The sequence below is a fragment of the Lissotriton helveticus genome (genome assembly GCF_964261635.1).
Source record: "Lissotriton helveticus chromosome 1_1 unlocalized genomic scaffold, aLisHel1.1 SUPER_1_unloc_35, whole genome shotgun sequence".
Taxonomy (NCBI): domain Eukaryota; kingdom Metazoa; phylum Chordata; class Amphibia; order Caudata; family Salamandridae; genus Lissotriton; species Lissotriton helveticus.
Genome location: NW_027611676.1, coordinates 428,401 through 444,547, shown reverse-complemented (window position 1 = coordinate 444,547; position 16,147 = coordinate 428,401). Strand labels below are relative to the sequence as shown.

The following is a 16,147-nucleotide window of genomic DNA, read 5'->3' as shown; positions in this document are numbered from 1 at the left end:
GGACATGACGTCACTAATACTTTCTGGATCTTCCCCTGTACGGATGAAACGATATATTCTGTCTAGATCTTCCTTCATATCTGGTAGAGTGACTAGATACTCGGCCACATTTCTTACGCGTAATGAATATAAAACCATATCATCTTCGCCTGGGACTGGGTCATAACAGCATTCGGCAAGGGATTTTCTTATTTCTGCAACAGACAGTCTGGGCGTACGTTGCGACGCTTGCATATGTAATGCGGCTGCATCTAAACGCTTATGTGGCGGCGGGGTTCGAGGAGGACCTCCTCCTGCGGCCCCTAGACTAGAATCATCAACTGATGCTTTTCGTCCTGGCAGGGTGGGAAATTGTAATGCGGGCTGGACCTGCATGGCGGGCTGAACCGGGGGGACTGCAAAGGGTACCCCGGTGTCTGGAGGAGCAGGAATTACCTGATTTACAGGGACTGGCGGAGCAGGAACAGGATTTGCATATTCCGGGACTGTGTCGTCCAAATAGGACGAAATAAAAATATCAGCTGCGGTCGGTTTGTGACGTAGCTTGGTCGGAACTAATGGTGGCGGAAAATTACTGGATGCCTCCGGGGTCGCTTTTGGCAAGCCCTCGGCAAGAAGAGGATACATACCCTTAATGAGGGCATTCCTCTGTCTGTCTGATTGCTCAGTTCTAACTCGTTCACCTATCTCGATTAATTCTTTTTCTTGTGCTCGTTCTGAAGATTCTCTACTTAATTCTGACTTTCTGATTTCTTTTTCGGTTCTTTTATGAGCTTCTTTACGCCATAGCTCGATGGCATCCTTCTGTGATTGTCTGGCTTTCTTTTTCCATAATGCCTCTTCTACTCTCATGATGCACTCGGCATCCCACGTACCTGATACAGGCCATCTATACTTTTCTTCTAGCTCCTTGGTATACTCTACCCATAAATCTAGATATAATATGGCGCTTATGCCATGCTTCTGATGCATAAAGTGACCTGGACTGTCCCTAGGCGGGACAGGAACTGCTGCTTCCAGCAGACCTTTTCTGGTTTTTAACTGACGTAATTTCGAAAAGAGCGGCATGACTGAACTATAATCTGGACACAGTACAATACACAATAAACACGAGAATCACTTCTCACTCATACCACAACATCAAGATACATAAAGAACATTATAAATAACAGTTCGAACAGGATACCACCTGGAATACGGACTACAGGAAAACAGAATGCATGAATTTTTCTCGAGAACTGAACTGACTAGAACAGAAACTAGATGCACTGCTGAAACAGTACGAAACTTACCGGTCTCATAAAGAGACACGTCAGGACCCGTATCCACCGAAATGGACACTTCGTTTGTGTGTCTGGGTACCACCAACCCACGGACCAGAGTCAATTAGATTGACCCTGTCTAGATACTACCCCAGTAATGGTACTCACCGGGCAGCAAGAACGGAAAGCCTCGGACTGGACTGGACTGCTTCGACGACGACGGACTTCGGACTTCAGTTACGGGTGGACCTCCGGATACCTCGGACCTTGGACTCTCGGCTTGGGCTCTGGTCGGGACTCGCCGCGTTCCTCCACCGTCTCGTTTGGATGCTGGACCGCCTCCTCCGTCTCCTCCGTGGGCCTGAGGGATACTTGAAGCAGAAATATCTGCCGGTGCGCAGAAGAGTTCCGTCACGACTGCAGAGGGTCAGGGGGTCAGCGTGGCTTCACCGACGCGTGGGGAAAGGGCAGGTCCCTATTCGGGCGCCATTATGTGGTAAATAAATAAATAATACCCTATTTTTGAATGCATAAATGAATAACAGATAGCTCAATAAATAAGAGTCAAAATTCGAGGTAGTAGGAGTTCTTGCAGGTTTAATACAGCATAAGGACAGGAACAGGACAACCTGCACAGGAATAGGATGGCAGCGCTGGCAGCGCTGCCGGGGTCAGGATCGGGGCAAAAGGCAAGGAAGACGTAGCTTTTTAATAACAGTACATGAGCATATATACATAGCGCAAACACATAGCATTACATTGCAATAGGCGTAACAGTGGGTGGAGCAATAGGCGTGACGCGTCGCAGTCGCGAAAGATAAGGGTGAAAGTAGGTGTAACTGGGTGTAACAGGGCGTATACATGGACATGTGATGCAAACGTAACAGAATATGTCATGAATGGGCGGAAACATTGGAGGGGGCTACCTAAGGAGCCGGGACCTCTAACCTGATGGTGCGCGCAAACTAGCAATGACGTGTTACTAGGAGAAACTGGGGGCTATGAACTCTGTGCTAGGAGCAGAGACTGAAGTCTGGAGAGTCAGGGCGACATGTACCCAAGCAGTATCTAGTATCTGATGTTTAGGGAACATGTTGATATAAACTAGAAGTCAGGAGGGGAAAGGCTAACGGACTCTAAGACTGAAGCATGCATTATTCTACATGTAGTGCGTGATGAAGAATACGAAATGACCATTAAATACAGTATTTCTCTTACATGAAGCCGTATAGGCTAGACAATGACGGAATCTATTGATGCAGTTCAGTAGCTTAGGAATGCAGAGGAGGAGGACTGAACTGATAACTGGAACTATAACGTACTCTTGGCAGACTCAGAGGCAGAGCCAAGCTGAACCGGGCACTGCAAGGCAGGAAGTAAGTGAAGGGTCGAGGATACAGGTGGGGGCCGTGTCGCTCCTCAGCGAGGGTTCAGGAGACAGGAGCTGAATCTGATGTCCGGGCCCTTTTGAGGCCTAGAAACGGGGACTTTATAATGAAATAACGTGCACACTGGGAAACGTGGCAACGTAGCTTTACATAGGCCTGATATTCGTAGTATTCACGAAGACTGGAAACTGACATACTAGAGGTGGACACAACTATAATTGCGTCTTTAATCAAACATAGGGAATACATATGCATATCAATCATGCACACATAACATATGATGGAGGAGGCGTAGGGACACAGAACATGGCAGAATTTTACTTTTCCACATTTGGACCTGAGCACTAGGCTTCCTGCTACTGGGGGCAACTGGGGGTGCTATGTCGAGGTGGCTACGATTCTTCTGGGATCAGGGGGGGATGTAGGGAGGACAGAGGACAGGGCTACGCTGGGGGTGGCCACGCACATGGGACTGTCGGGGCCCAGGAGGTAAGAAGGCCCACGCCAAGGAGGACAGGTCTAACAGTACTACAACACAAACAGATGATCATGGAAATGATCGAAACTTGTCTAAAAGAGAACATTTTCCTCTTTGAAAATACATTGTATAAGCAAATACAAGGAACAGCCATGGGGACATGCTTCGCCCCCAGCTATTCCAATCTTTTGGTGTGCTGGTGGGAGGAGCATGTCCTATGGAATCAAGATCAGAATAGATTCATTGGTCAAATCAGTGTGTGGCTCAGGTATATTGATGACGTCTTCCTCGTTTGGGAGAGGAGCGAGGAAGACCTTAAAATCTTTTCACCTGTCATCAATAACAACAACATCAATCAATTCACCATGAACTACAGCCAGGAAACAGTGGATTTCCTTGATATATGAAAGTTTCACTCAAAAATGGCACACTCCAGACTGATCTCTACAGGAAGAACACTGCTGGCAACTCGATCCTCCTTTCGGATCTATCATCCACCAAGCTACTGCTGGAGTATCCCCTATAGCAAGTTTCTCAGAGCCAAAAGAAACAGTAGCACCAATGAAGGCTGTAGGAGAACCAAACAGGACAAGCTAGATCGCTTTAGGGACAGAAAGTATCCTATGAAAAGCCTTATAAAAGCTAGCATAAGGGCTGATGAAAAATTGAGAGATGAACTTTTACAAGGAAAACCAGACATATCAAGGGAACCTGACAAAGAACTGATACGATTTATCACAAAGTTTACAAGTCAGACAAACAACTTATGCAAGATCTTAAAGAGTAGATGGGCAATACTAACACATGATACCACCTTGAGAACGAAGATAGGCAAATACATCCAACATCACTTTTAAGAGAAATCTTTCCATAAAAGACATGTTGGTACACAGCCATCTCACAAGTAACAGACAAACTTGGATGCAACAGAGTCGAGGTTTCAGAAAATGCGGTAACTGCAAGCCGTGCAAATTCAGCACTAGCGTCTATGAGATTACCCTAGACAGGATTAGGAAGAAACACTGTATCACTAAACCAATATCATGCGAAACAGACTATATGTAGTATATGTAATCATCTGCCCATGTGACAGATGAAATATAGGGTTGACTACCTTTCCCATACAAAAGCGTATACTCGAACATTGGCATGCCATCACAAATGCAGACATGAACTACAGCACAACACTTCAGGGAACACCGTGATGGAGACTGGACCAAAGCCAGATTGTTTGGCATTGATACAGTTGTGAAACACCCTAGGGGTGGCAACAGAACTACTGCATTAAGCAGAATGGAATCTAAGTACATATTAGATGCAGGAAGTCTCGCTCCACATGGTATGAACCAGAACGAAGAACTTTACACACACTTGTAAATTAGAAGGTCCTATGTGTAACTCATTTTTCTTTTCTTTTGATGATATTTCTAATTGTCACAAATTTATATATTTCTTTCTGTAGACATATCACATTCATTATCGATATTATTTTCTGCTCTTATAATGGTTTTCCAAGATGCAACACAAAGAAGACTGTACTTAGGTTGTACTTATGTTACGCTGGTATACTAAATTGCTCTTTTTCTCACTTATAAATATTTGGAAGCTTCCATGCACATCTGCTGGTAGCGTTAAGGAGACTATAGAAGGCGACCCCGATGTGGCAACACCTTTTTTTATTCACTGAGGTGGAAGTACGATTTAGTTTCATTTGGGTACTATACCCTTAAACACAGCAGCATTTGTTTGTCAGTTTTGAATTAGTGCACTAGACTCTAACAAGAATTTGTTTATAAAAATAAAAATATAATTCAGAAATAAGCCAAACATAGCTGAACAACTGTCATAGAAACTGTACTATACCTAATATATGGTGGCTAAAGTCAATATTATTGGTAAAACTTAGTTTACTAAATAACTGCTTTTGTTCGTCATTGATACATTTTTTGTTGACTAAGAGGTGAGGAAGAATGACAGAATGTGAAGTATTTTGTTTATGTTTACTTGAACGCGTTTTTGCACGTTGTATAAATGCAATGAACATAGAGAAAAACGGGTTATGTGAAAAAGTTTGTCAGATCGAAATGCACCAGTTTCGTTTAACAAATAAATACCAGTGATAAAATACTACTGCATTGGTGTGGCTGTTTTCTCAGGAGTGACAGGCAAGGCAGAATACATGTGGAGCATACATGTGTATATTCACTGAAAAAACTACAGGTTACAGGGACGTTAGAGTTAGGTTCAGATTTCACTGGGTCAAAACATAGAAATTCAGCTGGTATAGTTACCTGAGATAACTATAACTTATGCCTCTGCAATGCACTGCTTATGACCTCACATATTGCATCACTCATGACATGGTCAGTGCCATCACTAATGACAACATCCACAGAACCCCTCACACATCCACTCCTACTCCATAGAACCTATTATAAACCCAAACCCAACCCCATCTAACCCCTCACATACCCATTCACAGACCCATACCAGCAATCACACAACCAATGACTCATCCAAAGAGCCACTAACAAATCCACTCACTCAGATAGATACAGCATATTCCTGCCCTTTCACTATCACGCAGTGCAGCTAGATGGCTTTCTGAGCTGCGCTGGGTGCCCCTAAGTGTAGTTAAAGGACGTGCAGTATGGACAGTTTTTTTTCAGTGAAGAGTAAAGAGCAGTGCAGCGTGTCCAGATTTTCTCTTTTTTAAACGCCCCTCGGACTGTAGTAAAAAGTGATTCCGTTTGCAGACCACAGATGGGCTCTAAACACCCTGTACAGAATAGTCAAAGGCAGAGCAGTCCGCACAGATGTCCTCTTTTATTTTAAATCTCCCTCACAGTGTAATAAAAAGCAGTGGAGTGTGTGCACATCAGCTTTCCTGTCAACAGCCCTCATAGAGCAAGGAAAAGCAATGCAATATACAGATTTTCTCGGTTCTCAGAGATTATTAGTAAGCTGAGCACAAATATCGCACAAAGTAGCAAAAAGCGGTGCCGTTTTCACAGACATCTTCCTCAAAGTGCAGTAAAAAGCAGAGCAATGTGCACCGATTTCTCACAGTGCAGGGGGCACAGACTACTCATAGTGCAGTACAATGTATGGCAGTGTGCACAGATCGCTCATAGTGCAAATAGCCGTGCAGCATGCACTGATTCCACACAGTGCAGTACGATGCAGGGCAGTGTGCACAGATTTCTCATAGTGCAGTAAGATGCAGTGGAGTGTGACAGGTTTCATAGAGTGCAGTAAGATGCAGGGCAGTGTGCACTGATTCCACACAGTGCAGTACGATGCAGGGCAGTGTGCACAGATTTCTCATAGTGCAGTAAGATGCAGTGCAGTGTGACAGGTTTCTCATAGTGCAGTAAGATGCATTGCAGTGTGACAGATTTCTCATAGTGGACTATGATGCAGTGCAGTGTGACAGGTTTCTCATAGTGGAGTATGATGCAGTGCAGTGTGACAGGTTTCTCATAGTGCCGTAAGATGCAGTGCAGTGTGACAGATTTCTCATAGAGCAGTAAGATGCAGTGCAGTGTGACAGGTTTCTCATAGTGCAGTAAGATGAAGTGCAGTGTGACAGGTTTCCTATAGTGCAGTAAGATGCAGGGCAGTGTGCACAGATTTCTCATAGTGGAGTATGATGCAGTGCAGTGTGAGAGGTTTCTCATAGTGCAGTAAGATGCAGTGCAGTGTGACAGGTTTCTTATAGTGCAGTAAGATGCAGGGCAGTGTGCACATATTTCTCATAGTGGAGTATGATGCAGTGCAGTGTGACAGGTTTCTCATAGTGCAGTAAGATGCAGTGCAGTGTGACAGGTTTCTTATAGTGCAGTAAGATGCAGGGCACTGTGCACAGATTTCTCATAGTGGAGTATGATGTAGTGCAGTGTGACAGGTTTCTCATAGTGCAGTAAGATGCAGTGCAGTGTGACAGGTTTCTTATAGTGCAGTAAGATGCAGGGCAGTGTGCACAGATTTCTCATAGTGGAGTATGCTGCAGTGCAGTGTGACAGGTTTCTCATAGTGCAGTAAGATGCAGTGCAGTGTGACAGGTTTCTTATAGTGCAGTACAATGCATGGCAGTATGCACAGATCGCTCATAGTGCAAATAGCTGTGCAGCATGCACTGATTCCACACAGTGCCGTACGATGCAGGGCAGGGTGCACTGATTTCTCATAGTGGAGTATGATGCAGTGCAGTGTGACAGGTTTCTCATAGTGCAGTAAGATGCAGTGCAGTGTGACAGATTTCACATAAAGCAGTAAGATGCAGTGCAGTGTGACAGGTTTCTCATAGTGCAGTAAGATGCAGTGCAGTGTGACAGGTTTCTTATAGTGCAGTAAGATGCAGGGCAGTGTGCACAGATTTCTCATAGTGGAGTATGATGCAGTGCAGTGTGACAGGTTTCTTATAGTGCAGTAAGATGCAGTGCAGTGTGACAGGTTTCTTATATTGCAGTAAGATGCAGGGCAGTGTGCACAGATTTCTCATAGTGGAGTATGATGCAGTGCAGTGTGACAGGTTTCTCATAGTGCAGTAAGATGCAGTGCAGTGTGACAGGTTTCTTATAGTGCAGTAAGATGCAGGGAAGTGTGCACAGATTTCTCATAGTGGAGTATGATGCAGTGCAGTGTGACAGGTTTCTCATAGTGCAGTAAGATGCAGTGCAGTGTGACAGGTTTCTTATAGTGCAGTAAGATGCAGGGCAGTGTGCACAGATTTCTCATAGTGGAGTATGATGCAGTGCAGTGTGCCAGGTTTCTCATAGTGTAGTAAGATGCAGTGCAGTGTGACAGGTTTCTTATAGTGCAGTACGATTTAGGGCAGTGTGTACAGATTTCTCATAGTGGAGTATGATGCAGTGCAGTGTGACAGGTTTCTCATAGTGCAGTAAGATGCAGTGCAGTGTAACAGGTTTCTTATAGTGCAGTAAGATGCAGGGCAGTGTGCACAGATTTCTCATAGTGGTGTATGATGCAGTGCAGTGTGACAGGTTTCTCATAGTGCAGTAAGATGCAGTGCAGTGTGACAGGTTTCTCATAGTGCAGTAATATGCAGTGCAGTGTGACAGGTTTCTAATAGTGCAGTAAGATGAAGTGCAGTGTGCATAAATTCACCCTTAAACACACATAATGACCACAAAGTCCCCAGGGCCGGAAGGAAAGCCCCTTCACCCTCCCAGAGGTCCCCAGATAGAAGAAGCCAGCTCAGTCCACCCCCTTCAGTGATTTCTCATAGTGGGGTAAGACGAAGTGCAGTGACACCGATTCCTTATAGTGCAGCAAGGTGCAGTGCAGTGTGCACAGATTTCACACAGTGCAGTTAGATACAGTGCAGTGCACTGACATAGACTTGACATAGTGCAATAAGATGCAGTGCACTGCACAGACTCCTCATAATGCAGTCGGATGCAGTGCAGTGAGCACAGATTTCTCACAGTGCAGTAAATAGCATTGCAGTACTCCGAATTCCTCATAGTGCTGTAAGGTGCACTGGGGTGTGCACAGATTCCTCATAGTGCAGTAAGAGGCGGTGAAGCGTTCACAGGTTTCTCCGAGTGTACTACATTACAGTGCAGTGTGAACAGATTTCTCAGAGTGGAATAAGACGCAGCACAGTGTGCACAGATTTCTCATAGAACACTAAACTGCAGTGCAGTGTGCATAGATTACTCATTGCAGTACAATGCAGTGCAGTGTGCACAGATTTCTCACAGTGCAGTGGCACAGACTTCTCATAGTGCTGTAAGATGCAGTACAATGTGCACAGATTTCTCATAGTGGAGTATGATGCAGTGCAGTGTGACAGGTTTCTCATAGTGCAGTAAGATGCAGTGCAGTGTGACAGGTTTCTTATAGTGAAGTAAGATGCAGGGCAGTGTGCACAGATTTCTCATAGTGGAGTATGATGCAGTGCAGTGTGACAGGTTTCTTATATTGCAGTAAGATGCAGGGCAGTGTGCACAGATTTCTCATATTGGAGTTTGATGCAGTGCAGTGTGACAGGTTTCTGGTAGTGCAGTAAGATGCAGTGTAGTGTGACAGGTTTCTTATAGTGAAGTAAGATGCAGGGCAGTCTGTACATATTTCTCATAGTGCAGTAAGATGCAGTGCAGTGTGACAGGTTTCTTATAGTGAAGTAAGATGCAGGGCAGTCTGTACATATTTCTCATAGTGGAGTATGATGCAGTGCAGTGTGACAGGTTTCTCATAGTGCAGTAAGATGCAGTGCAGTGTGACAGGTTTCTTATAGTGCAGTAAGATGCAGGGCAGTGTGCACAGATTTCTCATAGTGGAGTGTGATGCAGTGCAGTGTGACAGGTTTCTCATAGTGCAGTAAGATGCAGTGCAGTGTGACAGGTTTCTTATAGTGCAGTAAGATGCAGGACAGTGTGCACATATTTCTCATAGTGGAGTATCATGCAGTGCAGTGTGACAGGTTTCTCATAGTGCAGTATGATGCAGTGCAGTGTGACAGGTTTCTCATAGTGCAGTAAGATGCAGTGCGGTGTGCATAAATTCACCCTTCAACACACGTAATGACCACAAACGTCCCCAGGGCCAGAAGGAAAGCCCCTTCACCCTCTTAGAGGTCCCCTGGTAGAAGAGGCCAGCTCAGTCCACCCCCTTCAGTAATTTCTCATAGTGGGGTAAGACGAAGTGCAGTGACACCGATTCCTTATAGTGCAGCAAGGTGCAGTGCAGTGTGCACAGATTTCACACAGTGCAGTTAGATACAGTGCAGTGTTGTAAACGAATCTAGGACCCTAGTGTAATTTTCCCGATTCATGCCCTTATATAGGTATACTTTACCCTATCCTTATATAGGCATAGAAATCATGACCATATTTGGCCTAAGCCTTACAGCCCAAATACGGCAAGGCTACTTCCACTAAGTTCCGAGAAATCACAAGGATTTCTTGGAAAAACCCGCCTTCAGGAGCTAGGAACATCCCCCTGCTTGAATATTAAGTTATCCAAGAAATCCTGGAGTTTTCTAGGAATTGAACCTTTGAATGACGTTATTAAGTCCAATAATGCGTCAAACTCGGCACCTTCATGGTATAAATATGCCTACATTTGCCCAAACTAACACACGGTGGTTTTGGAACAGATCGACTAACTACTTGCCCGACGCCCTGCAGCAGCAAGTGCGGAAAGAAGCCGACCCTGCAGCAGACGCACTGAGAGCAGTTGTTCCTTCTCTTGCCGAGAAATCCAGCTCCAGTGTTTCCAGCTTACCCTTGCGGGTATCTGGGAGATCGAGTCCTGAGAGAGAGATACAAGACCTCATTCATTCTAAACCAAGGTTCAGAGCTGATTAGACCATTAGAGAATTCTTGATTAGACTCTTGCAGATTCCAGGCAAAGAATACTAAACTTAAAATTACTCCTAAAAACGTATTTCTTCCCTCGTGCTAGGCTTAGGTCAGGTACACCGGGGTAGGCGTATTTTAGAAGCACCAGTTGAGTACTTTTAGCCATTCTTTTATCACTGTATGTATTTTATATATTTTAGGCAACTTATGGCTTAAGAAACCATATTATGCTTTTACAGTACTACTTTATAATACTGTTCGTATTATATGCCCTGTACTTTATAACCAGCATTACTATTGTAGCAGTGCATTTCTCATACTTGAGATAGAAGACTGTTCAATAAATACCTTTTATTGAAAACGCCTGTCTCTCTAATTTCTCAGCAACTCTGGTGAAACGAAGCATGCACGATTGACTGAGTAAAATAGTTATCTACTAATTGTGCAATAAGATGCAGTGCACTGCACAGACTCCTCATAATGCAGTCGGATGCAGTGCAGTGAGCACAGATTTCTCACAGTGCAGTAAATAGCATTGCAGTACTCCGAATTCCTCATAGTGCTGTAAGGTGCACTGGGGTGTGCACAGATTCCTCATAGTGCAGTAAGAGGCGGTGAAGCGTTCACAGGTTTCTCCGAGTGCACTACATTACAGTGCAGTGTGAACAGATTTCTCAGAGTGGAATAAGACGCAGCACAGTGTGCACAGATTTCTCATAGAACACTAAACTGCAGTGCAGTGTGCATAGATTACTCATTGCAGTACAATGCAGTGCAGTGTGCACAGATTTCTCACAGTGCAGTGGCACAGACTTCTCATAGTGCTGTAAGATGCAGTACAATGTGCACAGATTTCTCATAGTGGAGTATGATGCAGTGCAGTGTGACAGGTTTCTCATAGTGCAGTAAGATGCAGTGCAGTGTGACAGGTTTCTTATAGTGAAGTAAGATGCAGGGCAGTGTGCACAGATTTCTCATAGTGGAGTATGATGCAGTGCAGTGTGACAGGTTTCTTATATTGCAGTAAGATGCAGGGCAGTGTGCACAGATTTCTCATATTGGAGTTTGATGCAGTGCAGTGTGACAGGTTTCTGGTAGTGCAGTAAGATGCAGTGTAGTGTGACAGGTTTCTTATAGTGAAGTAAGATGCAGGGCAGTCTGTACATATTTCTCATAGTGGAGTATGATGCAGTGCAGTGTGACAGGTTTCTCATAGTGCAGTAAGATGCAGGGCAGTCTGTACATATTTCTCATAGTGCAGTAAGATGCAGTGCAGTGTGACAGGTTTCTTATAGTGAAGTAAGATGCAGGGCAGTCTGTACATATTTCTCATAGTGGAGTATGATGCAGTGCAGTGTGACAGGTTTCTCATAGCGCAGTAAGATGCAGTGCAGTGTGACAGGTTTCTTATAGTGCAGTAAGATGCAGGGCAGTGTGCACAGATTTCTCATAGTGGAGTGTGATGCAGTGCAGTGTGACAGGTTTCTCATAGTGCAGTAAGATGCAGTGCAGTGTGACAGGTTTCTTATAGTGCAGTAAGATGCAGGACAGTGTGCACATATTTCTCATAGTGGAGTATCATGCAGTGCAGTGTGACAGGTTTCTCATAGTGCAGTATGATGCAGTGCAGTGTGACAGGTTTCTCATAGTGCAGTAAGATGCAGTGCGGTGTGCATAAATTCACCCTTCAACACACGTAATGACCACAAACGTCCCCAGGGCCAGAAGGAAAGCCCCTTCACCCTCTTAGAGGTCCCCTGGTAGAAGAGGCCAGCTCAGTCCACCCCCTTCAGTAATTTCTCATAGTGGGGTAAGACGAAGTGCAGTGACACCGATTCCTTATAGTGCAGCAAGGTGCAGTGCAGTGTGCACAGATTTCACACAGTGCAGTTAGATACAGTGCAGTGTTGTAAACGAATCTAGGACCCTAGTGTAATTTTCCCGATTCATGCCCTTATATAGGTATACTTTACCCTATCCTTATATAGGCATAGAAATCATGACCATATTTGGCCTAAGCCTTACAGCCCAAATACGGCAAGGCTACTTCCACTAAGTTCCGAGAAATCACAAGGATTTCTTGGAAAAACCCGCCTTCAGGAGCTAGGAACATCCCCCTGCTTGAATATTAAGTTATCCAAGAAATCCTGGAGTTTTCTAGGAATTGAACCTTTGAATGACGTTATTAAGTCCAATAATGCGTCAAACTCGGCACCTTCATGGTATAAATATGCCTACATTTGCCCAAACTAACACACGGTGGTTTTGGAACAGATCGACTAACTACTTGCCCGACGCCCTGCAGCAGCAAGTGCGGAAAGAAGCCGACCCTGCAGCAGACGCACTGAGAGCAGTTGTTCCTTCTCTTGCCGAAAAATCCAGCTCCAGTGTTTCCAGCTTACCCTTGCGGGTATCTGGGAGATCGAGTCCTGAGAGAGAGATACAAGACCTCATTCATTCTAAACCAAGGTTCAGAGCTGATTAGACCATTAGAGAATTCTTGATTAGACTCTTGCAGATTCCAGGCAAAGAATACTAAACTTAAAATTACTCCTAAAAACGTATTTCTTCCCTCGTGCTAGGCTTAGGTCAGGTACACCGGGGTAGGCGTATTTTAGAAGCACCAGTTGAGTACTTTTAGCCATTCTTTTATCACTGTATGTATTTTATATATTTTAGGCAACTTATGGCTTAAGAAACCATATTATGCTTTTACAGTACTACTTTATAATACTGTTCGTATTATATGCCCTGTACTTTATAACCAGCATTACTATTGTAGCAGTGCATTTCTCATACTTGAGATAGAAGACTGTTCAATAAATACCTTTTATTGAAAACGCCTGTCTCTCTAATTTCTCAGCAACTCTGGTGAAACGAAGCATGCACGATTGACTGAGTAAAATAGTTATCTACTAATTCCGCACTCTGAAGATTGATTTCTTATTCTTGGGAAACAAAGTTGTCATGTTATATGGTTGTCAGAGACTAATCCCTTCTTGTACTTTCAAGAAACTTTCTAGTGACCTCTGAGCTAGCTGGCACACACTATTAAGTTTAATATATTCGGCAGAGACCTAGTAGACCTCAGTCCTCAGTCTACGCTGCCGTATATATTATTCCAATGCGCAGAGCCTATTGGGAATATAGGAACTACACTACAGCAGTGCACTGACATAGACTTGTCATAGTGCAATAAGATGCAGTGCACTGCACAGACTCCTCATAATGCAGTCAGATGCAGTGCAGTGTGCACAGATTTCTCAGAGTGGAATAAGACGCAGCACAGTGTGCACAGATTTCTCATAGAACACTAAACTGCAGTGCAGTGTGCATAGATTACTCATTGCAGCACAATGCAGTGCAGTGTGCACAGATTTCTCACAGTGCAGTGGCACAGACTTCTCATAGTGCTGTAAAATGCAGTACAGTGTGCACAATTTCCTCATAGTGCTGTAATAATTTCCCACTCTCCCACAGATTCATTCTCAGCGCAGGGACACGCCGGAGAGCGTAACTAAGCGCTTGATACAATTCCTAAATAAATAAAATAAAATAAATAAGATGCAGTGACGTGTGCACAGATTTCTTATAGTAGTAAGATGCAGTGTGCACATATTTCTCACAGTGTAGTAAGATGCAGTGCATTGCGCATAGAATCCACACAGTACAGTAAGAAACAATGCATAGATTATTCATAGTGCAGTAAGATGCAGTGCAGCATGTACAGACTGCTCATAGTGCAGTATATACACTGCAGCGTGCAGAGATTTCTCACAGTGTTGTATGATGCAGGGCGGCGTGGACAGATTTCTCACATTACAGTAAGATGCAGTGTAGAGTGCAAAGATTCTTCACAGTGTTGTAAAGATGCAGTGCAGCAGCACATATTCCTCATGCAGTAAAATGCAGTGCAAAAAAACACACAAATGCCTAGACCACTCTTTTTTTGAAAAGACAAAAACAATTACTGAAGGTTCAGAATACTCTTTATTGAATTCTGACCTGATAGTTATACTGTACATATATTTACAATACTATACAAACCAATTCATAAACAAAACAAGTCACAATATATCTACACAAACTCAAAAAAACATCATCTCAACAAAAAACACATTAAATTGATGTGTACTTGATCTCAATAAATGAGAGACAAAATCAAAAGGAGGATACACACAAAATGAGAGAGGCTGTATTGAAGAATTGGCACTTGTTGGAAGGTCTAGATTGTCCCTTTCCGAAACCAATATTTGCTTACAAGAAAAACCAGAGCATAGGGCAACAACTTATCAGGGCTGATATCACAGTGCCAAAACCCAAAAATGACTTGCTAACTCAGTGGAACATGAAACCCATCGAGGGCCATCATAAATGTGGTAATTGTGTGGCCTGTCCCAATACCATCCCAATCCCAATTGGTTTGTATAGTATTGTAAATATATGTACAGTTTGTCCTATTTTTGCTAATTAATATATATGTGAAAAAAACTTTGAAAGTAAAAAAATAAGTCAAAGGTATAAAATATAACTACCAGGTCAGAATTCAATATAGAGTATTCTGAACCTTCAGTAATTGGTTTTGTCTTTTCAAAAAAAGAGTGGTCTAGGCATTTGTGTGTTTTTTTTGCAATTATAAATGGTCCAGCCTTGTCCACGTCCAAAAAGGACCTAACTCCTTTGGGTTACAAAGTAAAATGCAGTGCAGAATGCAGTGATTTCCATTGTGCAGAGGGATGTCGTGCAGAGATTACTTATAGTGCAGTCAGTTGCAGTGTAGTGCGTACAGATTCCTCACAGTGCAGTAAGATGCAGTGCAGAGACCTCTCATAGTGCAGTAGTATGCAGAGCAGCATGCACAGATTCCTCACAGTGCAGTAAGATGCAGTGCAGAGATCTCTCATAGTGCAGTAGTATGCAGGGCAGCATGCACAGATCCCTCACAGTGCAGTAAGATTCGGCGCACAGACCTCTAATAGTGCCGTCAGATGCAGTGCAGCGTGCACAGATTATTCATAGTGCAGTAGGATGCAGTGCACAGATCCCCTCTTCAACATAAATGATGCCCACAAACACCCCCAGGGCAGGAAGGAAAGCCCCCCAGGGCCCCCGGTTAGAATAGCCCAGCTCAGCCCCAGAGACCCTGGATAGAAGGGCCCAGCTCAACCCCAGGAGCCTCTGGATAGAAGAGCCCAGCTCCACCCCAGGGGCCCCTGATAGAAGAGCCCAGCTCCACCCCAGGGGCCCCTGATAGATTCCCTCCAGGATCATTCAGTCTATTTCTACAGACACAGCAGAAGGTGCTGACAATCTCCTACCTGAGCAGAGACCTGTGCAGACATGTCCAGGCTCTCTCCTCCTCCTAGGGCTGGGGGAGGGTGGGAAGATCTGGGGTCTGGGGGTGGTAAATCTGGGGTTTGAGGGGGGTCTGCAGATGAAGGTAGCTGCACAGACAGACAGGGCTCCTTCCTCCTCTGCTCCAGGCTGCAAACACCAGGAGAGGCCGGAAGTGATGTCACCGCAGCTGCTGGTGCTGTCTCTGCCGCCGCTGACCCGGAAGAGGAAACCCTTCTCCCTTTCAGCCAATGTGCAGCTTAGTGGGTTTCATCAGCAGGCGAGGAGCGCCCTCTGGTGGCCGCAGACGGAACCGCCGCCTCCAGTCTTTAGGAGTGAATTGGAAATAGCCTG

At 44.4% G+C, this 16,147-nt stretch overlaps 2 protein-coding genes across 4 annotated transcripts in view; one reads left to right on the top strand and one right to left on the bottom strand.

Annotated features, from left to right (window-relative positions):
• Window positions 1-16,147, top strand: part of LOC144805953 (uncharacterized) — a 630,307-nt gene that overhangs the window by 359,183 nt on the left and 254,977 nt on the right. The gene's annotated exons all lie outside the window — the stretch shown is intronic.
• The window catches only part of LOC144805955 (uncharacterized), a 122,718-nt gene that overhangs the window by 30,770 nt on the left and 75,801 nt on the right, over window positions 1-16,147 (bottom strand). The window contains exon 1 of one of the 3 annotated variants that reach the window (XM_078672420.1): window positions 15,778-15,859. The exons of the other annotated variants lie outside the window; for them this stretch is intronic. The gene's annotated coding sequence lies outside the window, so the exon portion shown is untranslated. Of the gene's footprint in view, window positions 1-15,777; window positions 15,860-16,147 lie in introns of those variants that run through there. 3 annotated transcript variants of the gene reach the window in all.